The following is a 21839-nucleotide window of genomic DNA, read 5'->3' on the forward strand; positions in this document are numbered from 1 at the left end:
GCGCCGACATACTTTGACAACACACGGGCGTTCTGACACACCGACTCAAAACTCAGTGTATGAGGTAGCCTTGCTTGCTTGTGAATCTGACACTTGGACATGCCAACACCTTTCTCCGGGCTCAGCATTCTTACTCTCCGGGAAGTGCCTGTGGCGCTGTGGCTTAGTTGGTTAAAGCGCCTGTCTAGTAAACAGGAGATCCTGAGTTCGAATCTCAGCAGTGCCTTCTATTGGACAAGTTGGACCATCTGAAAAAGAGGGTGACGTCAAAAGTAGCCTCTTGCTTCGTACCACGTGTATGAGGTGGCATAGCTTTTAAATCTGCCACTTGCACATTCTATGACTTTTCATGGTCTTCGGGCTCAGTAATCTTACTCTCACGGCATTGCCTGTGGCGCTGTGGCTTAGTTGGTTAAAGCGCCTGTCTAGTAAACAGGAGATCCTGAGTTCGAATCTCAGCAGTGCCTTCTATTGGACAAGTTGGACCATCCGAACAAGAGGATGACGTCAGACGCGTCCTCTTGCTTCTTGAAAGCTGCGTCATACCACGGGGGAAAATGTGCGCAAAACAGTCTCACAGCCTTGCGTGCCGCTGTTGGCCGCCAGGCTCTCTTATCTCGGCGCCGACATACTTTGACAACACACGGGCGTTCTGACACACCGACTCAAAACTCAGTGTATGAGGTAGCCTTGCTTGCTTGTGAATCTGACACTTGGACATGCTAACACCTTTCTCCGGGCTCAGCATTCTTACTCTCCGGGAAGTGCCTGTGGCGCTGTGGCTTAGTTGGTTAAAGCGCCTGTCTAGTAAACAGGAGATCCTGAGTCCGAATCTCAGCAGTGCCTTCTATTGGACAAGTTGGACCATCTGAAAAAGAGGGTGACGTCAAAAGTAGCCTCTTGCTTCGTACCACGTGTATGAGGTGGCATAGCTTTTAAATCTGCCACTTGCACATTCTATGACTTTTCATGGTCTTCGGGCTCAGTAGACTCTCACGGCAGTGCCTGTGGCGCTGTGGCTTAGTTGGTTAAAGCGCCTGTCTAGTAAACAGGAGATCCTGAGTTCGACTCTCAGCAGTGCCTTCTATTGGACAAGTTGGACCATCCGAACAAGAGGATGACGTCAGACGCGTCCTCTTGCTTCTTGAAAGCTGCGTCATACCACGGGGGAAAATGTGCGCAAAACAGTCTCACAGCCTTGCGTGCCGCTGTTGGCCGCCAGGCTCTCTTATCTCGGCGCCGACATACTTTGACAACACACGGGCGTTCTGACACACCGACTCAAAACTCAGTGTATGAGGTAGCCTTGCTTGCTTGTGAATCTGACACTTGGACATGCTAACACCTTTCACCGGGCTCAGCATTCTTACTCTCCGGGAAGTGCCTGTGGCGCTGTGGCTTAGTTGGTTAAAGCGCCTGTCTAGTAAACAGGAGATCCTGAGTTCGAATCTCAGCAGTGCCTTCTATTGGACAAGTTGGACCATCTGAAAAAGAGGGTGACGTCAAAAGTAGCCTCTTGCTTCGTACCACGTGTATGAGGTGGCATAGCTTTTAAATCTGCCACTTGCACATTCTATGACTTTTCATGGTCTTCGGGCTCAGTAGTCTTACTCTCACGGCAGTGCCTGTGGCGCTGTGGCTTAGTTGGTTAAAGCGCCTGTCTAGTAAACAGGAGATCCTGAGTTCGAATCTCAGCAGTGCCTTCTATTGGACAAGTTGGACCATCTGAAAAAGAGGGTGACTTCAAAAGTAGCCTCTTGCTTCGTACCACGTGTATGAGGTGGCATAGCTTTTAAATCTGCCACTTGCACATTCTATGACTTTTCATGGTCTTCGGGCTCAGTAGTCTTACTCTCACGGCAGTGCCTGTGGCGCTGTGGCTTAGTTGGTTAAAGCGCCTGTCTAGTAAACAGGAGATCCTGAGTTCGAATCTCAGCAGTGCCTTCTATTGGACAAGTTGGACCATCCGAACAAGAGGATGACGTCAGACGCGTCCTCTTGCTTCTTGAAAGCTGCGTCATACCACGGGGGAAAATGTGCGCAAAACAGTCTCACAGCCTTGCTTGCCGCTGTTGGCCGCCAGGCTCTCTTATCTCGGCGCCGACATACTTTGACAACACACGGGCGTTCTGACACACCGACTCAAAACTCAGTGTATGAGGTAGCCTTGCTTGCTTGTGAATCTGACACTTGGACATGCTAACACCTTTCTCCGGGCTCAGCATTCTTACTCTCCGGGAAGTGCCTGTGGCGCTGTGGCTTAGTTGGTTAAAGCGCCTGTCTAGTAAACAGGAGATCCTGAGTTCGAATCTCAGCAGTGCCTTCTATTGGACAAGTTGGACCATCTGAAAAAGAGGGTGACGTCAAAAGTAACCTCTTGCTTCGTACCACGTGTATGAGGTGGCATAGCTTTTAAATCTGCCACTTGCACATTCTATGACTTTTCATGGTCTTCGGGCTCAGTAATCTTACTCTCACGGCATTGCCTGTGGCGCTGTGGCTTAGTTGGTTAAAGCGCCTGTCTAGTAAACAGGAGATCCTGAGTTCGAATCTCAGCAGTGCCTTCTATTGGACAAGTTGGACCATCCGAACAAGAGGATGACGTCAGACGCGTCCTCTTGCTTCTTGAAAGCTGCGTCATACCACGGGGGAAAATGTGCGCAAAACAGTCTCACAGCCTTGCGTGCCGCTGTTGGCCGCCAGGCTCTCTTATCTCGGCGCCGACATACTTTGACAACACACGGGCGTTCTGACACACCGACTCAAAACTCAGTGTATGAGGTAGCCTTGCTTGCTTGTGAATCTGACACTTGGACATGCTAACACCTTTCTCCGGGCTCAGCATTCTTACTCTCCGGGAAGTGCCTGTGGCGCTGTGGCTTAGTTGGTTAAAGCGCCTGTCTAGTAAACAGGAGATCCTGAGTCCGAATCTCAGCAGTGCCTTCTATTGGACAAGTTGGACCATCTGAAAAAGAGGGTGACGTCAAAAGTAGCCTCTTGCTTCGTACCACGTGTATGAGGTGGCATAGCTTTTAAATCTGCCACTTGCACATTCTATGACTTTTCATGGTCTTCGGGCTCAGTAGACTCTCACGGCAGTGCCTGTGGCGCTGTGGCTTAGTTGGTTAAAGCGCCTGTCTAGTAAACAGGAGATCCTGAGTTCGACTCTCAGCAGTGCCTTCTATTGGACAAGTTGGACCATCCGAACAAGAGGATGACGTCAGACGCGTCCTCTTGCTTCTTGAAAGCTGCGTCATACCACGGGGGAAAATGTGCGCAAAACAGTCTCACAGCCTTGCGTGCCGCTGTTGGCCGCCAGGCTCTCTTATCTCGGCGCCGACATACTTTGACAACACACGGGCGTTCTGACACACCGACTCAAAACTCAGTGTATGAGGTAGCCTTGCTTGCTTGTGAATCTGACACTTGGACATGCTAACACCTTTCTCCGGGCTCAGCATTCTTACTCTCCGGGAAGTGCCTGTGGCGCTGTGGCTTAGTTGGTTAAAGCGCCTGTCTAGTAAACAGGAGATCCTGAGTTCGAATCTCAGCAGTGCCTTCTATTGGACAAGTTGGACCATCTGAAAAAGAGGGTGACGTCAAAAGTAGCCTCTTGCTTCGTACCACGTGTATGAGGTGGCATAGCTTTTAAATCTGCCACTTGCACATTCTATGACTTTTCATGGTCTTCGGGCTCAGTAGTCTTACTCTCACGGCAGTGCCTGTGGCGCTGTGGCTTAGTTGGTTAAAGCGCCTGTCTAGTAAACAGGAGATCCTGTGTTCGAATCTCAGCAGTGCCTTCTATTGGACAAGTTGGACCATCTGAAAAAGAGGGTGACGTCAAAAGTAGCCTCTTGCTTCGTACCACGTGTATGAGGTGGCATAGCTTTTAAATCTGCCACTTGCACATTCTATGACTTTTCATGGTCTTCGGGCTCAGTAGTCTTACTCTCACGGCAGTGCCTGTGGCGCTGTGGCTTAGTTGGTTAAAGCGCCTGTCTAGTAAACAGGAGATCCTGAGTTCGAATCTCAGCAGTGCCTTCTATTGGACAAGTTGGACCATCCGAACAAGAGGATGACGTCAGACGCGTCCTCTTGCTTCTTGAAAGCTGCGTCATACCACGGGGGAAAATGTGCGCAAAACAGTCTCACAGCCTTGCGTGCCGCTGTTGGCCGCCAGGCTCTCTTATCTCGGCGCCGACATACTTTGACAACACACGGGCGTTCTGACACACCGACTCAAAATTCAGTGTATGAGGTAGCCTTGCTTGCTTGTGAATCTGACACTTGGACATGCTAACACCTTTCTCCGGGCTCAGCATTCTTACTCTCCGGGAAGTGCCTGTGGCGCTGTGGCTTAGTTGGTTAAAGCGCCTGTCTAGTAAACAGGAGATCCTGAGTTCGAATCTCAGCAGTGCCTTCTATTGGACAAGTTGGACCATCTGAAAAAGAGGGTGACGTCAAAAGTAGCCTCTTGCTTCGTACCACGTGTATGAGGTGGCATAGCTTTTAAATCTGCCACTTGCACATTCTATGACTTTTCATGGTCTTCGGGCTCAGTAGTCTTACTCTCACGGCAGTGCCTGTGGCGCTGTGGCTTAGTTGGTTAAAGCGCCTGTCTAGTAAACAGGAGATCCTGAGTTCGAATCTCAGCAGTGCCTTCTATTGGACAAGTTGGACCATCTGAAAAAGAGGGTGACGTCAAAAGTAGCCTCTTGCTTCGTACCACGTGTATGAGGTGGCATAGCTTTTAAATCTGCCACTTGCACATTCTATGACTTTTCATGGTCTTCGGGCTCAGTAATCTTACTCTCACGGCATTGCCTGTGGCGCTGTGGCTTAGTTGGTTAAAGCGCCTGTCTAGTAAACAGGAGATCCTGAGTTCGAATCTCAGCAGTGCCTTCTATTGGACAAGTTGGACCATCCGAACAAGAGGATGACGTCAGACGCGTCCTCTTGCTTCTTGAAAGCTGCGTCATACCACGGGGGAAAATGTGCGCAAAACAGTCTCACAGCCTTGCGTGTCGCTGTTGGCCGCCAGGCTCTCTTATCTCGGCGCCGACATACTTTGACAACACACGGGCGTTCTGACACACCGACTCAAAACTCAGTGTATGAGGTAGCCTTGCTTGCTTGTGAATCTGACACTTGGACATGCTAACACCTTTCTCCGGGCTCAGCATTCTTACTCTCCGGGAAGTGCCTGTGGCGCTGTGGCTTAGTTGGTTAAAGCGCCTGTCTAGTAAACAGGAGATCCTGAGTTCGAATCTCAGCAGTGCCTTCTATTGGACAAGTTGGACCATCTGAAAAAGAGGGTGACGTCAAAAGTAGCCTCTTGCTTCGTACCACGTGTATGAGGTGGCATAGCTTTTAAATCTGCCACTTGCACATTCTATGACTTTTCATGGTCTTCGGGCTCAGTAATCTTACTCTCACGGCATTGCCTGTGGCGCTGTGGCTTAGTTGGTTAAAGCGCCTGTCTAGTAAACAGGAGATCCTGAGTTCGAATCTCAGCAGTGCCTTCTATTGGACAAGTTGGACCATCCGAACAAGAGGATGACGTCAGACGCGTCCTCTTGCTTCTTGAAAGCTGCGTCATACCACGGGGGAAAATGTGCGCAAAACAGTCTCACAGCCTTGCGTGCCGCTGTTGGCCGCCAGGCTCTCTTATCTCGGCGCCGACATACTTTGACAACACACGGGCGTTCTGACACACCGACTCAAAACTCAGTGTATGAGGTAGCCTTGCTTGCTTGTGAATCTGACACTTGGACATGCTAACACCTTTCTCCGGGCTCAGCATTCTTACTCTCCGGGAAGTGCCTGTGGCGCTGTGGCTTAGTTGGTTAAAGCGCCTGTCTAGTAAACAGGAGATCCTGAGTTCGAATCTCAGCAGTGCCTTCTATTGGACAAGTTGGACCATCTGAAAAAGAGGGTGACGTCAAAAGTAGCCTCTTGCTTCGTACCACGTGTATGAGGTGGCATAGCTTTTAAATCTGCCACTTGCACATTCTATGACTTTTCATGGTCTTCGGGCTCAGTAATCTTACTCTCACGGCATTGCCTGTGGCGCTGTGGCTTAGTTGGTTAAAGCGCCTGTCTAGTAAACAGGAGATCCTGAGTTCGGCTCTCAGCAGTGCCTTCTATTGGACAAGTTGGACCATCCGAACAAGAGGATGACGTCAGACGCGTCCTCTTGCTTCTTGAAAGCTGCGTCATACCACGGGGGAAAATGTGCGCAAAACAGTCTCACAGCCTTGCGTGTCGCTGTTGGCCGCCAGGCTCTCTTATCTCGGCGCCGACATACTTTGACAACACACGGGCGTTCTGACACACCGACTCAAAACTCAGTGTATGAGGTAGCCTTGCTTGCTTGTGAATCTGACACTTGGACATGCTAACACCTTTCTCCGGGCTCAGCATTCTTACTCTCCGGGAAGTGCCTGTGGCGCTGTGGCTTAGTTGGTTAAAGTGCCTGTCTAGTAAACAGGAGATCCTGAGTTCGAATCTCAGCAGTGCCTTCTATTGGACAAGTTGGACCATCTGAAAAAGAGGGTGACGTCAAAAGTAGCCTCTTGCTTCGTACCACGTGTATGAGGTGGCATAGCTTTTAAATCTGCCACTTGCACATTCTATGACTTTTCATGGTCTTCGGGCTCAGTAGTCTTACTCTCACGGCAGTGCCTGTGGCGCTGTGGCTTAGTTGGTTAAAGCGCCTGTCTAGTAAACAGGAGATCCTGAGTTCGAATCTCAGCAGTGCCTTCTATTGGACAAGTTGGACCATCCGAACAAGAGGATGACGTCAGACGCGTCCTCTTGCTTCTTGAAAGCTGCGTCATACCACGGGGGAAAATGTGCGCAAAACAGTCTCACAGCCTTGCTTGCCGCTGTTGGCCGCCAGGCTCTCTTATCTCGGCGCCGAAATACTTTGACAACACACGGGCGTTCTGACACACCGACTCAAAACTCAGTGTATGAGGTAGCCTTGCTTGCTTGTGAATCTGACACTTGGACATGCTAACACCTTTCTCCGGGCTCAGCATTCTTACTCTCCGGGAAGTGCCTGTGGCGCTGTGGCTTAGTTGGTTAAAGCGCCTGTCTAGTAAACAGGAGATCCTGAGTTCGAATCTCAGCAGTGCCTTCTATTGGACAAGTTGGACCATCTGAAAAAGAGGGTGACGTCAAAAGTAGCCTCTTGCTTCGTACCACGTGTATGAGGTGGCATAGCTTTTAAATCTGCCACTTGCACATTCTATGACTTTTCATGGTCTTCGGGCTCAGTAATCTTACTCTCACGGCATTGCCTGTGGCGCTGTGGCTTAGTTGGTTAAAGCGCCTGTCTAGTAAACAGGAGATCCTGAGTTCGAATCTCAGCAGTGCCTTCTATTGGACAAGTTGGACCATCCGAACAAGAGGATGACGTCAGACGCGTCCTCTTGCTTCTTGAAAGCTGCGTCATACCACGGGGGAAAATGTACGCAAAACAGTCTCACAGCCTTGCGTGCCGCTGTTGGCCGCCAGGCTCTCTTATCTCGGCGCCGACATACTTTGACAACACACGGGCGTTCTGACACACCGACTCAAAACTCAGTGTATGAGGTAGCCTTGCTTGCTTGTGAATCTGACACTTGGACATGCTAACACCTTTCTCCGGGCTCAGCATTCTTACTCTCCGGGAAGTGCCTGTGGCGCTGTGGCTTAGTTGGTTAAAGCGCCTGTCTAGTAAACAGGAGATCCTGAGTTCGAATCTCAGCAGTGCCTTCTATTGGACAAGTTGGACCGTCTGAAAAAGAGGGTGACGTCAAAAGTAGCCTCTTGCTTCGTACCACGTGTATGAGGTGGCATAGCTTTTAAATCTGCCACTTGCACATTCTATGACTTTTCATGGTCTTCGGGCTCAGTAGTCTTGCTCTCACGGCAGTGCCTGTGGCGCTGTGGCTTAGTTGGTTAAAGCGCCTGTCTAGTAAACAGGAGATCCTGAGTTCGAATCTCAGCAGTGCCTTCTATTGGACAAGTTGGACCATCCGAACAAGAGGATGACGTCAGACGCGTCCTCTTGCTTCTTGAAAGCTGCGTCATACCACGGGGGAAAATGTGCGCAAAACAGTCTCACAGCCTTGCGTGCCGCTGTTGGCCGCCAGGCTCTCTTATCATGGCGCCGACATACTTTGACAACACACGGGCGTTCTGACACACCGACTCAAAACTCAGTGTATGAGGTAGTCTTGCTTGCTTGTGAATCTGACACTTGGACATGCTAACACCTTTCTCCGGGCTCAGCATTCTTACTCTCCGGGAAGTGCCTGTGGCGCTGTGGCTTAGTTGGTTAAAGCGCCTGTCTAGTAAACAGGAGATCCTGAGTTCGAATCTCAGCAGTGCCTTCTATTGGACAAGTTGGACCGTCTGAAAAAGAGGGTGACGTCAAAAGTAGCCTCTTGCTTCGTACCACGTGTATGAGGTGGCATAGCTTTTAAATCTGCCACTTGCACATTCTATGACTTTTCATGGTCTTCGGGCTCAGTAATCTTACTCTCACGGCATTGCCTGTGGCGCTGTGTCTTAGTTGGTTAAAGCGCCTGTCTAGTAAACAGGAGATCCTGAGTTCGAATCTCAGCAGTGCCTTCTATTGGACAAGTTGGACCATCCGAACAAGAGGATGACGTCAGACGCGTCCTCTTGCTTCTTGAAAGCTGCGTCATACCACGGGGGAAAATGTACGCAAAACAGTCTCACAGCCTTGCGTGCCGCTGTTGGCCGCCAGGCTCTCTTATCTCGGCGCCGACATACTTTGACAACACACGGGCGTTCTGACACACCGACTCAAAACTCAGTGTATGAGGTAGCCTTGCTTGCTTGTGAATCTGACACTTGGACATGCTAACACCTTTCTCCGGGCTCAGCATTCTTACTCTCCGGGAAGTGCCTGTGGCGCTGTGGCTTAGTTGGTTAAAGCGCCTGTCTAGTAAACAGGAGATCCTGAGTTCGAATCTCAGCAGTGCCTTCTATTGGACAAGTTGGACCGTCTGAAAAAGAGGGTGACGTCAAAAGTAGCCTCTTGCTTCGTACCACGTGTATGAGGTGGCATAGCTTTTAAATCTGCCACTTGCACATTCTATGACTTTTCATGGTCTTCGGGCTCAGTAGTCTTAAGGCTCTAGCACGCTCCTCCGTCTGCGTCACGCGCACGCGGCACTGGACATTTGACGTGCGTCATTTTAGACGCGTATACGAGGCATACTCCAATGTCTGTGTCCTGAATGCGCGCCAGCCGATCAAGGTTAGCGCCGGCGCACTACGAATTAACTGTGATACTCTGGGATGTGCAACCACTGAACTAGGAAGAGCCAGGGAAGGAGTGTTCCACACTTAAATACACAAAAGATGCAGCTGTTAGATGAGGAGAAGCACCACGAGTACTTTCTCATGTCTGCTGAAAAGTTTGATGAGTTGGTTCTTCACATCTCTCCATTTATCATCCACCAGAACAGGCACAGCACACCACGCGTAGGCTAGCATTCCAAGTTACAGCTAAACTAATGGGTTAGCTTATGGCTAATGTGTATGGGAAATCCCATAGAGATGCTAACGGTTAGCATAATCGATAAAAGTATATATTTAGAGCGAACTTCAGTCCATTTACACAACTTGGATTACATATGAGGTCTTTGTTTACAACTGACTATTAAAATACTCAAAGACTAATGTTTTGTCATCATATAACAACGTTAGCGTGTAGGAAACGCCAGTTTAAGTGTTCTTCTGTCTCCGTTTGCTGAGTTTTAAGCGCTATTTCTGTACGTGCTCCACCTACTGGAGCGGCGTCTTTACAGCAGTTCCGTTTCACACATGCGTAGTCTACGCGTGAAAGAGACGCGCGGTCTTAAATTTTGGTCGACTCAAAAACGCGACGCATGCCGTAAAAATGACGCAATTCTCGTCACGCGCTCACCAGTGCCGCGTGCGCGTGACGCAGACGGAGGACCGTGCCACGGCCTTTACTCTCACGGCAGTGCCTGTGGCGCTGTGGCTTAGTTGGTTAAAGCGCCTGTCTAGTAAACAGGAGATCCTGAGTTCGAATCTCAGCAGTGCCTTCTATTGGACAAGTTGGACCATCCGAACAAGAGGATGACGTCAGACGCGTCCTCTTGCTTCTTGAAAGCTGCGTCATACCACGGGGGAAAATGTGCGCAAAACAGTCTCACAGCCTTGCGTGCCGCTGTTGGCCGCCAAGCTCTCTTATCTCGGCGCCGACATACTTTGACAACACACGGGCGTTCTGACACACCGACTCAAAACTCAGTGTATGAGGTAGCCTTGCTTGCTTGTGAATCTGACACTTGGACATGCTAACACCTTTCTCCGGGCTCAGCATTCTTACTCTCCGGGAAGTGCCTGTGGCGCTGTGGCTTAGTTGGTTAAAGCGCCTGTCTAGTAAACAGGAGATCCTGAGTTCGAATCTCAGCAGTGCCTTCTATTGGACAAGTTGGACCATCTGAAAAAGAGGGTGACGTCAAAAGTAGCCTCTTGCTTCGTACCACGTGTATGAGGTGGCATAGCTTTTAAATCTGCCACTTGCACATTCTATGACTTTTCATGGTCTTCGGGCTCAGTAATCTTACTCTCACGGCATTGCCTGTGGCACTGTGGCTTAGTTGGTTAAAGCGCCTGTCTAGTAAACAGGAGATCCTGAGTTCGAATCTCAGCAGTGCCTTCTATTGGACAAGTTGGACCATCCGAACAAGAGGATGACGTCAGACGCGTCCTCTTGCTTCTTGAAAGCTGCGTCATACCACGGGGGAAAATGTGCGCAAAACAGTCTCACAGCCTTGCGTGCCGCTGTTGGCCGCCAGGCTCTCTTATCTCGGCGCCGACATACTTTGACAACACACGGGCGTTCTGACACACCGACTCAAAACTCAGTGTATGAGGTAGCCTTGCTTGCTTGTGAATCTGACACTTGGACATGCTAACACCTTTCTCCGGGCTCAGCATTCTTACTCTCCGGGAAGTGCCTGTGGCGCTGTGGCTTAGTTGGTTAAAGCGCCTGTCTAGTAAACAGGAGATCCTGAGTTCGAATCTCAGCAGTGCCTTCTATTGGACAAGTTGGACCGTCTGAAAAAGAGGGTGACGTCAAAAGTAGCCTCTTGCTTCGTACCACGTGTATGAGGTGGCATAGCTTTTAAATCTGCCACTTGCACATTCTATGACTTTTCATGGTCTTCGGGCTCAGTAGTCTTGCTCTCACGGCAGTGCCTGTGGCGCTGTGGCTTAGTTGGTTAAAGCGCCTGTCTAGTAAACAGGAGATCCTGAGTTCGAATCTCAGCAGTGCCTTCTATTGGACAAGTTGGACCATCCGAACAAGAGGATGACGTCAGACGCGTCCTCTTGCTTCTTGAAAGCTGCGTCATACCACGGGGGAAAATGTGCGCAAAACAGTCTCACAGCCTTGCGTGCCGCTGTTGGCCGCCAGGCTCTCTTATCTCGGCGCCGACATACTTTGACAACACACGGGCGTTCTGACACACCGACTCAAAACTCAGTGTATGAGGTAGCCTTGCTTGCTTGTGAATCTGACACTTGGACATGCTAACACCTTTCTCCGGGCTCAGCATTCTTACTCTCCGGGAAGTGCCTGTGGCGCTGTGGCTTAGTTGGTTAAAGCGCCTGTCTAGTAAACAGGAGATCCTGAGTTCGAATCTCAGCAGTGCCTTCTATTGGACAAGTTGGACCGTCTGAAAAAGAGGGTGACGTCAAAAGTAGCCTCTTGCTTCGTACCACGTGTATGAGGTGGCATAGCTTTTAAATCTGCCACTTGCACATTCTATGACTTTTCATGGTCTTCGGGCTCAGTAGTCTTAAGGCTCTAGCACGCTCCTCCGTCTGCGTCACGCGCACGCGGCACTGGACATTTGACGTGCGTCATTTTAGACGCGTATACGAGGCATACTCCAATGTCTGTGTCCTGAATGCGCGCCAGCCGATCAAGGTTAGCGCCGGCGCACTACGAATTAACTGTGATACTCTGGGATGTGCAACCACTGAACTAGGAAGAGCCAGGGAAGGAGTGTTCCACACTTAAATACACAAAAGATGCAGCTGTTAGATGAGGAGAAGCACCACGAGTACTTTCTCATGTCTGCTGAAAAGTTTGATGAGTTGGTTCTTCACATCTCTCCATTTATCATCCACCAGAACAGGCACAGCACACCACGCGTAGGCTAGCATTCCAAGTTACAGCTAAACTAATGGGTTAGCTTATGGCTAATGTGTATGGGAAATCCCATAGAGATGCTAACGGTTAGCATAATCGATAAAAGTATATATTTAGAGCGAACTTCAGTCCATTTACACAACTTGGATTACATATGAGGTCTTTGTTTACAACTGACTATTAAAATACTCAAAGACTAATGTTTTGTCATCATATAACAACGTTAGCGTGTAGGAAACGCCAGTTTAAGTGTTCTTCTGTCTCCGTTTGCTGAGTTTTAAGCGCTATTTCTGTACGTGCTCCACCTACTGGAGCGGCGTCTTTACAGCAGTTCCGTTTCACACATGCGTAGTCTACGCGTGAAAGAGACGCGCGGTCTTAAATTTTGGTCGACTCAAAAACGCGACGCATGCCGTAAAAATGACGCAATTCTCGTCACGCGCTCACCAGTGCCGCGTGCGCGTGACGCAGACGGAGGACCGTGCCACGGCCTTTACTCTCACGGCAGTGCCTGTGGCGCTGTGGCTTAGTTGGTTAAAGCGCCTGTCTAGTAAACAGGAGATCCTGAGTTCGAATCTCAGCAGTGCCTTCTATTGGACAAGTTGGACCATCCGAACAAGAGGATGACGTCAGACGCGTCCTCTTGCTTCTTGAAAGCTGCGTCATACCACGGGGGAAAATGTGCGCAAAACAGTCTCACAGCCTTGCGTGCCGCTGTTGGCCGCCAAGCTCTCTTATCTCGGCGCCGACATACTTTGACAACACACGGGCGTTCTGACACACCGACTCAAAACTCAGTGTATGAGGTAGCCTTGCTTGCTTGTGAATCTGACACTTGGACATGCTAACACCTTTCTCCGGGCTCAGCATTCTTACTCTCCGGGAAGTGCCTGTGGCGCTGTGGCTTAGTTGGTTAAAGCGCCTGTCTAGTAAACAGGAGATCCTGAGTTCGAATCTCAGCAGTGCCTTCTATTGGACAAGTTGGACCATCTGAAAAAGAGGGTGACGTCAAAAGTAGCCTCTTGCTTCGTACCACGTGTATGAGGTGGCATAGCTTTTAAATCTGCCACTTGCACATTCTATGACTTTTCATGGTCTTCGGGCTCAGTAATCTTACTCTCACGGCATTGCCTGTGGCGCTGTGGCTTAGTTGGTTAAAGCGCCTGTCTAGTAAACAGGAGATCCTGAGTTCGAATCTCAGCAGTGCCTTCTATTGGACAAGTTGGACCATCCGAACAAGAGGATGACGTCAGACGCGTCCTCTTGCTTCTTGAAAGCTGCGTCATACCACGGGGGAAAATGTGCGCAAAACAGTCTCACAGCCTTGCGTGCCGCTGTTGGCCGCCAGGCTCTCTTATCATGGCGCCGACATACTTTGACAACACACGGGCGTTCTGACACACCGACTCAAAACTCAGTGTATGAGGTAGTCTTGCTTGCTTGTGAATCTGACACTTGGACATGCTAACACCTTTCTCCGGGCTCAGCATTCTTACTCTCCGGGAAGTGCCTGTGGCGCTGTGGCTTAGTTGGTTAAAGCGCCTGTCTAGTAAACAGGAGATCCTGAGTTCGAATCTCAGCAGTGCCTTCTATTGGACAAGTTGGACCGTCTGAAAAAGAGGGTGACGTCAAAAGTAGCCTCTTGCTTCGTACCACGTGTATGAGGTGGCATAGCTTTTAAATCTGCCACTTGCACATTCTATGACTTTTCATGGTCTTCGGGCTCAGTAATCTTACTCTCACGGCATTGCCTGTGGCGCTGTGTCTTAGTTGGTTAAAGCGCCTGTCTAGTAAACAGGAGATCCTGAGTTCGAATCTCAGCAGTGCCTTCTATTGGACAAGTTGGACCATCCGAACAAGAGGATGACGTCAGACGCGTCCTCTTGCTTCTTGAAAGCTGCGTCATACCACGGGGGAAAATGTACGCAAAACAGTCTCACAGCCTTGCGTGCCGCTGTTGGCCGCCAGGCTCTCTTATCTCGGCGCCGACATACTTTGACAACACACGGGCGTTCTGACACACCGACTCAAAACTCAGTGTATGAGGTAGCCTTGCTTGCTTGTGAATCTGACACTTGGACATGCTAACACCTTTCTCCGGGCTCAGCATTCTTACTCTCCGGGAAGTGCCTGTGGCGCTGTGGCTTAGTTGGTTAAAGCGCCTGTCTAGTAAACAGGAGATCCTGAGTTCGAATCTCAGCAGTGCCTTCTATTGGACAAGTTGGACCGTCTGAAAAAGAGGGTGACGTCAAAAGTAGCCTCTTGCTTCGTACCACGTGTATGAGGTGGCATAGCTTTTAAATCTGCCACTTGCACATTCTATGACTTTTCATGGTCTTCGGGCTCAGTAGTCTTAAGGCTCTAGCACGCTCCTCCGTCTGCGTCACGCGCACGCGGCACTGGACATTTGACGTGCGTCATTTTAGACGCGTATACGAGGCATACTCCAATGTCTGTGTCCTGAATGCGCGCCAGCCGATCAAGGTTAGCGCCGGCGCACTACGAATTAACTGTGATACTCTGGGATGTGCAACCACTGAACTAGGAAGAGCCAGGGAAGGAGTGTTCCACACTTAAATACACAAAAGATGCAGCTGTTAGATGAGGAGAAGCACCACGAGTACTTTCTCATGTCTGCTGAAAAGTTTGATGAGTTGGTTCTTCACATCTCTCCATTTATCATCCACCAGAACAGGCACAGCACACCACGCGTAGGCTAGCATTCCAAGTTACAGCTAAACTAATGGGTTAGCTTATGGCTAATGTGTATGGGAAATCCCATAGAGATGCTAACGGTTAGCATAATCGATAAAAGTATATATTTAGAGCGAACTTCAGTCCATTTACACAACTTGGATTACATATGAGGTCTTTGTTTACAACTGACTATTAAAATACTCAAAGACTAATGTTTTGTCATCATATAACAACGTTAGCGTGTAGGAAACGCCAGTTTAAGTGTTCTTCTGTCTCCGTTTGCTGAGTTTTAAGCGCTATTTCTGTACGTGCTCCACCTACTGGAGCGGCGTCTTTACAGCAGTTCCGTTTCACACATGCGTAGTCTACGCGTGAAAGAGACGCGCGGTCTTAAATTTTGGTCGACTCAAAAACGCGACGCATGCCGTAAAAATGACGCAATTCTCGTCACGCGCTCACCAGTGCCGCGTGCGCGTGACGCAGACGGAGGACCGTGCCACGGCCTTTACTCTCACGGCAGTGCCTGTGGCGCTGTGGCTTAGTTGGTTAAAGCGCCTGTCTAGTAAACAGGAGATCCTGAGTTCGAATCTCAGCAGTGCCTTCTATTGGACAAGTTGGACCATCCGAACAAGAGGATGACGTCAGACGCGTCCTCTTGCTTCTTGAAAGCTGCGTCATACCACGGGGGAAAATGTGCGCAAAAGAGTCTCACAGCCTTGCGTGCCGCTGTTGGCCGCCAAGCTCTCTTATCTCGGCGCCGACATACTTTGACAACACACGGGCGTTCTGACACACCGACTCAAAACTCAGTGTATGAGGTAGCCTTGCTTGCTTGTGAATCTGACACTTGGACATGCTAACACCTTTCTCCGGGCTCAGCATTCTTACTCTCCGGGAAGTGCCTGTGGCGCTGTGGCTTAGTTGGTTAAAGCGCCTGTCTAGTAAACAGGAGATCCTGAGTTCGAATCTCAGCAGTGCCTTCTATTGGACAAGTTGGACCATCTGAAAAAGAGGGTGACGTCAAAAGTAGCCTCTTGCTTCGTACCACGTGTATGAGGTGGCATAGCTTTTAAATCTGCCACTTGCACATTCTATGACTTTTCATGGTCTTCGGGCTCAGTAATCTTACTCTCACGGCATTGCCTGTGGCACTGTGGCTTAGTTGGTTAAAGCGCCTGTCTAGTAAACAGGAGATCCTGAGTTCGAATCTCAGCAGTGCCTTCTATTGGACAAGTTGGACCATCCGAACAAGAGGATGACGTCAGACGCGTCCTCTTGCTTCTTGAAAGCTGCGTCATACCACGGGGGAAAATGTGCGCAAAACAGTCTCACAGCCTTGCGTGCCGCTGTTGGCCGCCAGGCTCTCTTATCTCGGCGCCGACATACTTTGACAACACACGGGCGTTCTGACACACCGACTCAAAACTCAGTGTATGAGGTAGCCTTGCTTGCTTGTGAATCTGACACTTGGACATGCTAACACCTTTCTCCGGGCTCAGCATTCTTACTCTCCGGGAAGTGCCTGTGGCGCTGTGGCTTAGTTGGTTAAAGCGCCTGTCTAGTAAACAGGAGATCCTGAGTTCGAATCTCAGCAGTGCCTTCTATTGGACAAGTTGGACCGTCTGAAAAAGAGGGTGACGTCAAAAGTAGCCTCTTGCTTCGTACCACGTGTATGAGGTGGCATAGCTTTTAAATCTGCCACTTGCACATTCTATGACTTTTCATGGTCTTCGGGCTCAGTAGTCTTGCTCTCACGGCAGTGCCTGTGGCGCTGTGGCTTAGTTGGTTAAAGCGCCTGTCTAGTAAACAGGAGATCCTGAGTTCGAATCTCAGCAGTGCCTTCTATTGGACAAGTTGGACCATCCGAACAAGAGGATGACGTCAGACGCGTCCTCTTGCTTCTTGAAAGCTGCGTCATACCACGGGGGAAAATGTGCGCAAAACAGTCTCACAGCCTTGCGTGCCGCTGTTGGCCGCCAGGCTCTCTTATCTCGGCGCCGACATACTTTGACAACACACGGGCGTTCTGACACACCGACTCAAAACTCAGTGTATGAGGTAGCCTTGCTTGCTTGTGAATCTGACACTTGGACATGCTAACACCTTTCTCCGGGCTCAGCATTCTTACTCTCCGGGAAGTGCCTGTGGCGCTGTGGCTTAGTTGGTTAAAGCGCCTGTCTAGTAAACAGGAGATCCTGAGTTCGAATCTCAGCAGTGCCTTCTATTGGACAAGTTGGACCGTCTGAAAAAGAGGGTGACGTCAAAAGTAGCCTCTTGCTTCGTACCACGTGTATGAGGTGGCATAGCTTTTAAATCTGCCACTTGCACATTCTATGACTTTTCATGGTCTTCGGGCTCAGTAGTCTTAAGGCTCTAGCACGCTCCTCCGTCTGCGTCACGCGCACGCGGCACTGGACATTTGACGTGCGTCATTTTAGACGCGTATACGAGGCATACTCCAATGTCTGTGTCCTGAATGCGCGCCAGCCGATCAAGGTTAGCGCCGGCGCACTACGAATTAACTGTGATACTCTGGGATGTGCAACCACTGAACTAGGAAGAGCCAGGGAAGGAGTGTTCCACACTTAAATACACAAAAGATGCAGCTGTTAGATGAGGAGAAGCACCACGAGTACTTTCTCATGTCTGCTGAAAAGTTTGATGAGTTGGTTCTTCACATCTCTCCATTTATCATCCACCAGAACAGGCACAGCACACCACGCGTAGGCTAGCATTCCAAGTTACAGCTAAACTAATGGGTTAGCTTATGGCTAATGTGTATGGGAAATCCCATAGAGATGCTAACGGTTAGCATAATCGATAAAAGTATATATTTAGAGCGAACTTCAGTCCATTTACACAACTTGGATTACATATGAGGTCTTTGTTTACAACTGACTATTAAAATACTCAAAGACTAATGTTTTGTCATCATATAACAACGTTAGCGTGTAGGAAACGCCAGTTTAAGTGTTCTTCTGTCTCCGTTTGCTGAGTTTTAAGCGCTATTTCTGTACGTGCTCCACCTACTGGAGCGGCGTCTTTACAGCAGTTCCGTTTCACACATGCGTAGTCTACGCGTGAAAGAGACGCGCGGTCTTAAATTTTGGTCGACTCAAAAACGCGACGCATGCCGTAAAAATGACGCAATTCTCGTCACGCGCTCACCAGTGCCGCGTGCGCGTGACGCAGACGGAGGACCGTGCCACGGCCTTTACTCTCACGGCAGTGCCTGTGGCGCTGTGGCTTAGTTGGTTAAAGCGCCTGTCTAGTAAACAGGAGATCCTGAGTTCGAATCTCAGCAGTGCCTTCTATTGGACAAGTTGGACCATCCGAACAAGAGGATGACGTCAGACGCGTCCTCTTGCTTCTTGAAAGCTGCGTCATACCACGGGGGAAAATGTGCGCAAAACAGTCTCACAGCCTTGCGTGCCGCTGTTGGCCGCCAAGCTCTCTTATCTCGGCGCCGACATACTTTGACAACACACGGGCGTTCTGACACACCGACTCAAAACTCAGTGTATGAGGTAGCCTTGCTTGCTTGTGAATCTGACACTTGGACATGCTAACACCTTTCTCCGGGCTCAGCATTCTTACTCTCCGGGAAGTGCCTGTGGCGCTGTGGCTTAGTTGGTTAAAGCGCCTGTCTAGTAAACAGGAGATCCTGAGTTCGAATCTCAGCAGTGCCTTCTATTGGACAAGTTGGACCATCTGAAAAAGAGGGTGACGTCAAAAGTAGCCTCTTGCTTCGTACCACGTGTATGAGGTGGCATAGCTTTTAAATCTGCCACTTGCACATTCTATGACTTTTCATGGTCTTCGGGCTCAGTAATCTTACTCTCACGGCATTGCCTGTGGCGCTGTGGCTTAGTTGGTTAAAGCGCCTGTCTAGTAAACAGGAGATCCTGAGTTCGAATCTCAGCAGTGCCTTCTATTGGACAAGTTGGACCGTCTGAAAAAGAGGGTGACGTCAAAAGTAGCCTCTTGCTTCGTACCACGTGTATGAGGTGGCATAGCTTTTAAATCTGCCACTTGCACATTCTATGACTTTTCATGGTCTTCGGGCTCAGTAGTCTTAAGGCTCTAGCACGCTCCTCCGTCTGCGTCACGCGCACGCGGCACTGGACATTTGACGTGCGTCATTTTAGACGCGTATACGAGGCATACTCCAATGTCTGTGTCCTGAATGCGCGCCAGCCGATCAAGGTTAGCGCCGGCGCACTACGAATTAACTGTGATACTCTGGGATGTGCAACCACTGAACTAGGAAGAGCCAGGGAAGGAGTGTTCCACACTTAAATACACAAAAGATGCAGCTGTTAGATGAGGAGAAGCACCACGAGTACTTTCTCATGTCTGCTGAAAAGTTTGATGAGTTGGTTCTTCACATCTCTCCATTTATCATCCACCAGAACAGGCACAGCACACCACGCGTAGGCTAGCATTCCAAGTTACAGCTAAACTAATGGGTTAGCTTATGGCTAATGTGTATGGGAAATCCCATAGAGATGCTAACGGTTAGCATAATCGATAAAAGTATATATTTAGAGCGAACTTCAGTCCATTTACACAACTTGGATTACATATGAGGTCTTTGTTTACAACTGACTATTAAAATACTCAAAGACTAATGTTTTGTCATCATATAACAACGTTAGCGTGTAGGAAACGCCAGTTTAAGTGTTCTTCTGTCTCCGTTTGCTGAGTTTTAAGCGCTATTTCTGTACGTGCTCCACCTACTGGAGCGGCGTCTTTACAGCAGTTCCGTTTCACACATGCGTAGTCTACGCGTGAAAGAGACGCGCGGTCTTAAATTTTGGTCGACTCAAAAACGCGACGCATGCCGTAAAAATGACGCAATTCTCGTCACGCGCTCACCAGTGCCGCGTGCGCGTGACGCAGACGGAGGACCGTGCCACGGCCTTTACTCTCACGGCAGTGCCTGTGGCGCTGTGGCTTAGTTGGTTAAAGCGCCTGTCTAGTAAACAGGAGATCCTGAGTTCGAATCTCAGCAGTGCCTTCTATTGGACAAGTTGGACCATCCGAACAAGAGGATGACGTCAGACGCGTCCTCTTGCTTCTTGAAAGCTGCGTCATACCACGGGGGAAAATGTGCGCAAAACAGTCTCACAGCCTTGCGTGCCGCTGTTGGCCGCCAAGCTCTCTTATCTCGGCGCCGACATACTTTGACAACACACGGGCGTTCTGACACACCGACTCAAAACTCAGTGTATGAGGTAGCCTTGCTTGCTTGTGAATCTGACACTTGGACATGCTAACACCTTTCTCCGGGCTCAGCATTCTTACTCTCCGGGAAGTGCCTGTGGCGCTGTGGCTTAGTTGGTTAAAGCGCCTGTCTAGTAAACAGGAGATCCTGAGTTCGAATCTCAGCAGTGCCTTCTATTGGACAAGTTGGACCATCTGAAAAAGAGGGTGACGTCAAAAGTAGCCTCTTGCTTCGTACCACGTGTATGAGGTGGCATAGCTTTTAAATCTGCCACTTGCACATTCTATGACTTTTCATGGTCTTCGGGCTCAGTAATCTTACTCTCACGGCATTGCCTGTGGCACTGTGGCTTAGTTGGTTAAAGCGCCTGTCTAGTAAACAGGAGATCCTGAGTTCGAATCTCAGCAGTGCCTTCTATTGGACAAGTTGGACCATCCGAACAAGAGGATGACGTCAGACGCGTCCTCTTGCTTCTTGAAAGCTGCGTCATACCACGGGGGAAAATGTGCGCAAAACAGTCTCACAGCCTTGCGTGCCGCTGTTGGCCGCCAGGCTCTCTTATCTCGGCGCCGACATACTTTGACAACACACGGGCGTTCTGACACACCGACTCAAAACTCAGTGTATGAGGTAGCCTTGCTTGCTTGTGAATCTGACACTTGGACATGCTAACACCTTTCTCCGGGCTCAGCATTCTTACTCTCCGGGAAGTGCCTGTGGCGCTGTGGCTTAGTTGGTTAAAGCGCCTGTCTAGTAAACAGGAGATCCTGAGTTCGAATCTCAGCAGTGCCTTCTATTGGACAAGTTGGACCGTCTGAAAAAGAGGGTGACGTCAAAAGTAGCCTCTTGCTTCGTACCACGTGTATGAGGTGGCATAGCTTTTAAATCTGCCACTTGCACATTCTATGACTTTTCATGGTCTTCGGGCTCAGTAGTCTTGCTCTCACGGCAGTGCCTGTGGCGCTGTGGCTTAGTTGGTTAAAGCGCCTGTCTAGTAAACAGGAGATCCTGAGTTCGAATCTCAGCAGTGCCTTCTATTGGACAAGTTGGACCATCCGAACAAGAGGATGACGTCAGACGCGTCCTCTTGCTTCTTGAAAGCTGCGTCATACCACGGGGGAAAATGTGCGCAAAACAGTCTCACAGCCTTGCGTGCCGCTGTTGGCCGCCAGGCTCTCTTATCTCGGCGCCGACATACTTTGACAACACACGGGCGTTCTGACACACCGACTCAAAACTCAGTGTATGAGGTAGCCTTGCTTGCTTGTGAATCTGACACTTGGACATGCTAACACCTTTCTCCGGGCTCAGCATTCTTACTCTCCGGGAAGTGCCTGTGGCGCTGTGGCTTAGTTGGTTAAAGCGCCTGTCTAGTAAACAGGAGATCCTGAGTTCGAATCTCAGCAGTGCCTTCTATTGGACAAGTTGGACCGTCTGAAAAAGAGGGTGACGTCAAAAGTAGCCTCTTGCTTCGTACCACGTGTATGAGGTGGCATAGCTTTTAAATCTGCCACTTGCACATTCTATGACTTTTCATGGTCTTCGGGCTCAGTAGTCTTAAGGCTCTAGCACGCTCCTCCGTCTGCGTCACGCGCACGCGGCACTGGACATTTGACGTGCGTCATTTTAGACGCGTATACGAGGCATACTCCAATGTCTGTGTCCTGAATGCGCGCCAGCCGATCAAGGTTAGCGCCGGCGCAC

The 21839-nt window shown here is 49.8% G+C and overlaps 57 non-coding genes across 57 annotated transcripts; all 57 read left to right on the forward strand.

Moving 5' to 3' along the window:
* The first annotated feature begins 152 nt into the window (after positions 1 to 152).
* Positions 153 to 226, forward strand: trnat-agu (transfer RNA threonine (anticodon AGU)). The gene has a single exon. It is a non-coding gene; the product is annotated as a tRNA-Thr (tRNA).
* A 167-nt stretch (positions 227 to 393) lies between these two features.
* Positions 394 to 467, forward strand: trnat-agu (transfer RNA threonine (anticodon AGU)). Its single transcript has one exon. It is a non-coding gene; the product is annotated as a tRNA-Thr (tRNA).
* Positions 468 to 772: 305 nt separating this feature from the next.
* Positions 773 to 846, forward strand: trnat-agu (transfer RNA threonine (anticodon AGU)). The gene has a single exon. It is a non-coding gene; the product is annotated as a tRNA-Thr (tRNA).
* A 163-nt stretch (positions 847 to 1009) lies between these two features.
* Positions 1010 to 1083, forward strand: trnat-agu (transfer RNA threonine (anticodon AGU)). The gene has a single exon. It is a non-coding gene; the product is annotated as a tRNA-Thr (tRNA).
* Positions 1084 to 1388: 305 nt separating this feature from the next.
* trnat-agu (transfer RNA threonine (anticodon AGU)) lies at positions 1389 to 1462 on the forward strand. The gene has a single exon. It is a non-coding gene; the product is annotated as a tRNA-Thr (tRNA).
* A 167-nt stretch (positions 1463 to 1629) lies between these two features.
* On the forward strand, positions 1630 to 1703 carry trnat-agu (transfer RNA threonine (anticodon AGU)). The gene has a single exon. It is a non-coding gene; the product is annotated as a tRNA-Thr (tRNA).
* Positions 1704 to 1870: 167 nt separating this feature from the next.
* Positions 1871 to 1944, forward strand: trnat-agu (transfer RNA threonine (anticodon AGU)). The gene has a single exon. It is a non-coding gene; the product is annotated as a tRNA-Thr (tRNA).
* A 305-nt stretch (positions 1945 to 2249) lies between these two features.
* On the forward strand, positions 2250 to 2323 carry trnat-agu (transfer RNA threonine (anticodon AGU)). Its single transcript has one exon. It is a non-coding gene; the product is annotated as a tRNA-Thr (tRNA).
* A 167-nt stretch (positions 2324 to 2490) lies between these two features.
* Positions 2491 to 2564, forward strand: trnat-agu (transfer RNA threonine (anticodon AGU)). Its single transcript has one exon. It is a non-coding gene; the product is annotated as a tRNA-Thr (tRNA).
* A 305-nt stretch (positions 2565 to 2869) lies between these two features.
* trnat-agu (transfer RNA threonine (anticodon AGU)) lies at positions 2870 to 2943 on the forward strand. The gene has a single exon. It is a non-coding gene; the product is annotated as a tRNA-Thr (tRNA).
* A 163-nt stretch (positions 2944 to 3106) lies between these two features.
* Positions 3107 to 3180, forward strand: trnat-agu (transfer RNA threonine (anticodon AGU)). Its single transcript has one exon. It is a non-coding gene; the product is annotated as a tRNA-Thr (tRNA).
* A 305-nt stretch (positions 3181 to 3485) lies between these two features.
* trnat-agu (transfer RNA threonine (anticodon AGU)) lies at positions 3486 to 3559 on the forward strand. The gene has a single exon. It is a non-coding gene; the product is annotated as a tRNA-Thr (tRNA).
* A 167-nt stretch (positions 3560 to 3726) lies between these two features.
* trnat-agu (transfer RNA threonine (anticodon AGU)) lies at positions 3727 to 3800 on the forward strand. The gene has a single exon. It is a non-coding gene; the product is annotated as a tRNA-Thr (tRNA).
* A 167-nt stretch (positions 3801 to 3967) lies between these two features.
* Positions 3968 to 4041, forward strand: trnat-agu (transfer RNA threonine (anticodon AGU)). Its single transcript has one exon. It is a non-coding gene; the product is annotated as a tRNA-Thr (tRNA).
* Positions 4042 to 4346: 305 nt separating this feature from the next.
* Positions 4347 to 4420, forward strand: trnat-agu (transfer RNA threonine (anticodon AGU)). Its single transcript has one exon. It is a non-coding gene; the product is annotated as a tRNA-Thr (tRNA).
* Positions 4421 to 4587: 167 nt separating this feature from the next.
* On the forward strand, positions 4588 to 4661 carry trnat-agu (transfer RNA threonine (anticodon AGU)). The gene has a single exon. It is a non-coding gene; the product is annotated as a tRNA-Thr (tRNA).
* Positions 4662 to 4828: 167 nt separating this feature from the next.
* On the forward strand, positions 4829 to 4902 carry trnat-agu (transfer RNA threonine (anticodon AGU)). Its single transcript has one exon. It is a non-coding gene; the product is annotated as a tRNA-Thr (tRNA).
* Positions 4903 to 5207: 305 nt separating this feature from the next.
* trnat-agu (transfer RNA threonine (anticodon AGU)) lies at positions 5208 to 5281 on the forward strand. The gene has a single exon. It is a non-coding gene; the product is annotated as a tRNA-Thr (tRNA).
* A 167-nt stretch (positions 5282 to 5448) lies between these two features.
* On the forward strand, positions 5449 to 5522 carry trnat-agu (transfer RNA threonine (anticodon AGU)). The gene has a single exon. It is a non-coding gene; the product is annotated as a tRNA-Thr (tRNA).
* A 305-nt stretch (positions 5523 to 5827) lies between these two features.
* Positions 5828 to 5901, forward strand: trnat-agu (transfer RNA threonine (anticodon AGU)). The gene has a single exon. It is a non-coding gene; the product is annotated as a tRNA-Thr (tRNA).
* Positions 5902 to 6068: 167 nt separating this feature from the next.
* trnat-agu (transfer RNA threonine (anticodon AGU)) lies at positions 6069 to 6142 on the forward strand. The gene has a single exon. It is a non-coding gene; the product is annotated as a tRNA-Thr (tRNA).
* Positions 6143 to 6447: 305 nt separating this feature from the next.
* trnat-agu (transfer RNA threonine (anticodon AGU)) lies at positions 6448 to 6521 on the forward strand. Its single transcript has one exon. It is a non-coding gene; the product is annotated as a tRNA-Thr (tRNA).
* Positions 6522 to 6688: 167 nt separating this feature from the next.
* trnat-agu (transfer RNA threonine (anticodon AGU)) lies at positions 6689 to 6762 on the forward strand. Its single transcript has one exon. It is a non-coding gene; the product is annotated as a tRNA-Thr (tRNA).
* Positions 6763 to 7067: 305 nt separating this feature from the next.
* Positions 7068 to 7141, forward strand: trnat-agu (transfer RNA threonine (anticodon AGU)). The gene has a single exon. It is a non-coding gene; the product is annotated as a tRNA-Thr (tRNA).
* Positions 7142 to 7308: 167 nt separating this feature from the next.
* On the forward strand, positions 7309 to 7382 carry trnat-agu (transfer RNA threonine (anticodon AGU)). Its single transcript has one exon. It is a non-coding gene; the product is annotated as a tRNA-Thr (tRNA).
* A 305-nt stretch (positions 7383 to 7687) lies between these two features.
* On the forward strand, positions 7688 to 7761 carry trnat-agu (transfer RNA threonine (anticodon AGU)). Its single transcript has one exon. It is a non-coding gene; the product is annotated as a tRNA-Thr (tRNA).
* Positions 7762 to 7928: 167 nt separating this feature from the next.
* trnat-agu (transfer RNA threonine (anticodon AGU)) lies at positions 7929 to 8002 on the forward strand. Its single transcript has one exon. It is a non-coding gene; the product is annotated as a tRNA-Thr (tRNA).
* A 305-nt stretch (positions 8003 to 8307) lies between these two features.
* Positions 8308 to 8381, forward strand: trnat-agu (transfer RNA threonine (anticodon AGU)). Its single transcript has one exon. It is a non-coding gene; the product is annotated as a tRNA-Thr (tRNA).
* A 167-nt stretch (positions 8382 to 8548) lies between these two features.
* Positions 8549 to 8622, forward strand: trnat-agu (transfer RNA threonine (anticodon AGU)). Its single transcript has one exon. It is a non-coding gene; the product is annotated as a tRNA-Thr (tRNA).
* A 305-nt stretch (positions 8623 to 8927) lies between these two features.
* Positions 8928 to 9001, forward strand: trnat-agu (transfer RNA threonine (anticodon AGU)). The gene has a single exon. It is a non-coding gene; the product is annotated as a tRNA-Thr (tRNA).
* A 1016-nt stretch (positions 9002 to 10017) lies between these two features.
* trnat-agu (transfer RNA threonine (anticodon AGU)) lies at positions 10018 to 10091 on the forward strand. The gene has a single exon. It is a non-coding gene; the product is annotated as a tRNA-Thr (tRNA).
* Positions 10092 to 10396: 305 nt separating this feature from the next.
* trnat-agu (transfer RNA threonine (anticodon AGU)) lies at positions 10397 to 10470 on the forward strand. Its single transcript has one exon. It is a non-coding gene; the product is annotated as a tRNA-Thr (tRNA).
* A 167-nt stretch (positions 10471 to 10637) lies between these two features.
* trnat-agu (transfer RNA threonine (anticodon AGU)) lies at positions 10638 to 10711 on the forward strand. The gene has a single exon. It is a non-coding gene; the product is annotated as a tRNA-Thr (tRNA).
* A 305-nt stretch (positions 10712 to 11016) lies between these two features.
* Positions 11017 to 11090, forward strand: trnat-agu (transfer RNA threonine (anticodon AGU)). Its single transcript has one exon. It is a non-coding gene; the product is annotated as a tRNA-Thr (tRNA).
* Positions 11091 to 11257: 167 nt separating this feature from the next.
* trnat-agu (transfer RNA threonine (anticodon AGU)) lies at positions 11258 to 11331 on the forward strand. Its single transcript has one exon. It is a non-coding gene; the product is annotated as a tRNA-Thr (tRNA).
* Positions 11332 to 11636: 305 nt separating this feature from the next.
* Positions 11637 to 11710, forward strand: trnat-agu (transfer RNA threonine (anticodon AGU)). The gene has a single exon. It is a non-coding gene; the product is annotated as a tRNA-Thr (tRNA).
* Positions 11711 to 12726: 1016 nt separating this feature from the next.
* Positions 12727 to 12800, forward strand: trnat-agu (transfer RNA threonine (anticodon AGU)). Its single transcript has one exon. It is a non-coding gene; the product is annotated as a tRNA-Thr (tRNA).
* Positions 12801 to 13105: 305 nt separating this feature from the next.
* Positions 13106 to 13179, forward strand: trnat-agu (transfer RNA threonine (anticodon AGU)). The gene has a single exon. It is a non-coding gene; the product is annotated as a tRNA-Thr (tRNA).
* Positions 13180 to 13346: 167 nt separating this feature from the next.
* On the forward strand, positions 13347 to 13420 carry trnat-agu (transfer RNA threonine (anticodon AGU)). Its single transcript has one exon. It is a non-coding gene; the product is annotated as a tRNA-Thr (tRNA).
* Positions 13421 to 13725: 305 nt separating this feature from the next.
* Positions 13726 to 13799, forward strand: trnat-agu (transfer RNA threonine (anticodon AGU)). Its single transcript has one exon. It is a non-coding gene; the product is annotated as a tRNA-Thr (tRNA).
* Positions 13800 to 13966: 167 nt separating this feature from the next.
* trnat-agu (transfer RNA threonine (anticodon AGU)) lies at positions 13967 to 14040 on the forward strand. The gene has a single exon. It is a non-coding gene; the product is annotated as a tRNA-Thr (tRNA).
* A 305-nt stretch (positions 14041 to 14345) lies between these two features.
* On the forward strand, positions 14346 to 14419 carry trnat-agu (transfer RNA threonine (anticodon AGU)). Its single transcript has one exon. It is a non-coding gene; the product is annotated as a tRNA-Thr (tRNA).
* Positions 14420 to 15435: 1016 nt separating this feature from the next.
* Positions 15436 to 15509, forward strand: trnat-agu (transfer RNA threonine (anticodon AGU)). Its single transcript has one exon. It is a non-coding gene; the product is annotated as a tRNA-Thr (tRNA).
* Positions 15510 to 15814: 305 nt separating this feature from the next.
* trnat-agu (transfer RNA threonine (anticodon AGU)) lies at positions 15815 to 15888 on the forward strand. Its single transcript has one exon. It is a non-coding gene; the product is annotated as a tRNA-Thr (tRNA).
* A 167-nt stretch (positions 15889 to 16055) lies between these two features.
* Positions 16056 to 16129, forward strand: trnat-agu (transfer RNA threonine (anticodon AGU)). Its single transcript has one exon. It is a non-coding gene; the product is annotated as a tRNA-Thr (tRNA).
* Positions 16130 to 16434: 305 nt separating this feature from the next.
* trnat-agu (transfer RNA threonine (anticodon AGU)) lies at positions 16435 to 16508 on the forward strand. The gene has a single exon. It is a non-coding gene; the product is annotated as a tRNA-Thr (tRNA).
* Positions 16509 to 16675: 167 nt separating this feature from the next.
* On the forward strand, positions 16676 to 16749 carry trnat-agu (transfer RNA threonine (anticodon AGU)). The gene has a single exon. It is a non-coding gene; the product is annotated as a tRNA-Thr (tRNA).
* A 305-nt stretch (positions 16750 to 17054) lies between these two features.
* On the forward strand, positions 17055 to 17128 carry trnat-agu (transfer RNA threonine (anticodon AGU)). Its single transcript has one exon. It is a non-coding gene; the product is annotated as a tRNA-Thr (tRNA).
* A 1016-nt stretch (positions 17129 to 18144) lies between these two features.
* On the forward strand, positions 18145 to 18218 carry trnat-agu (transfer RNA threonine (anticodon AGU)). The gene has a single exon. It is a non-coding gene; the product is annotated as a tRNA-Thr (tRNA).
* A 305-nt stretch (positions 18219 to 18523) lies between these two features.
* trnat-agu (transfer RNA threonine (anticodon AGU)) lies at positions 18524 to 18597 on the forward strand. The gene has a single exon. It is a non-coding gene; the product is annotated as a tRNA-Thr (tRNA).
* Positions 18598 to 18764: 167 nt separating this feature from the next.
* Positions 18765 to 18838, forward strand: trnat-agu (transfer RNA threonine (anticodon AGU)). The gene has a single exon. It is a non-coding gene; the product is annotated as a tRNA-Thr (tRNA).
* A 1016-nt stretch (positions 18839 to 19854) lies between these two features.
* On the forward strand, positions 19855 to 19928 carry trnat-agu (transfer RNA threonine (anticodon AGU)). The gene has a single exon. It is a non-coding gene; the product is annotated as a tRNA-Thr (tRNA).
* A 305-nt stretch (positions 19929 to 20233) lies between these two features.
* On the forward strand, positions 20234 to 20307 carry trnat-agu (transfer RNA threonine (anticodon AGU)). The gene has a single exon. It is a non-coding gene; the product is annotated as a tRNA-Thr (tRNA).
* Positions 20308 to 20474: 167 nt separating this feature from the next.
* On the forward strand, positions 20475 to 20548 carry trnat-agu (transfer RNA threonine (anticodon AGU)). Its single transcript has one exon. It is a non-coding gene; the product is annotated as a tRNA-Thr (tRNA).
* A 305-nt stretch (positions 20549 to 20853) lies between these two features.
* Positions 20854 to 20927, forward strand: trnat-agu (transfer RNA threonine (anticodon AGU)). The gene has a single exon. It is a non-coding gene; the product is annotated as a tRNA-Thr (tRNA).
* A 167-nt stretch (positions 20928 to 21094) lies between these two features.
* On the forward strand, positions 21095 to 21168 carry trnat-agu (transfer RNA threonine (anticodon AGU)). The gene has a single exon. It is a non-coding gene; the product is annotated as a tRNA-Thr (tRNA).
* A 305-nt stretch (positions 21169 to 21473) lies between these two features.
* trnat-agu (transfer RNA threonine (anticodon AGU)) lies at positions 21474 to 21547 on the forward strand. The gene has a single exon. It is a non-coding gene; the product is annotated as a tRNA-Thr (tRNA).
* Positions 21548 to 21839: the final 292 nt, after the last annotated feature.

Source organism: Sardina pilchardus, chromosome 12 (genome assembly GCF_963854185.1).
Source record: "Sardina pilchardus chromosome 12, fSarPil1.1, whole genome shotgun sequence".
In the NCBI taxonomy this organism is placed as follows: domain Eukaryota; kingdom Metazoa; phylum Chordata; class Actinopteri; order Clupeiformes; family Clupeidae; genus Sardina; species Sardina pilchardus.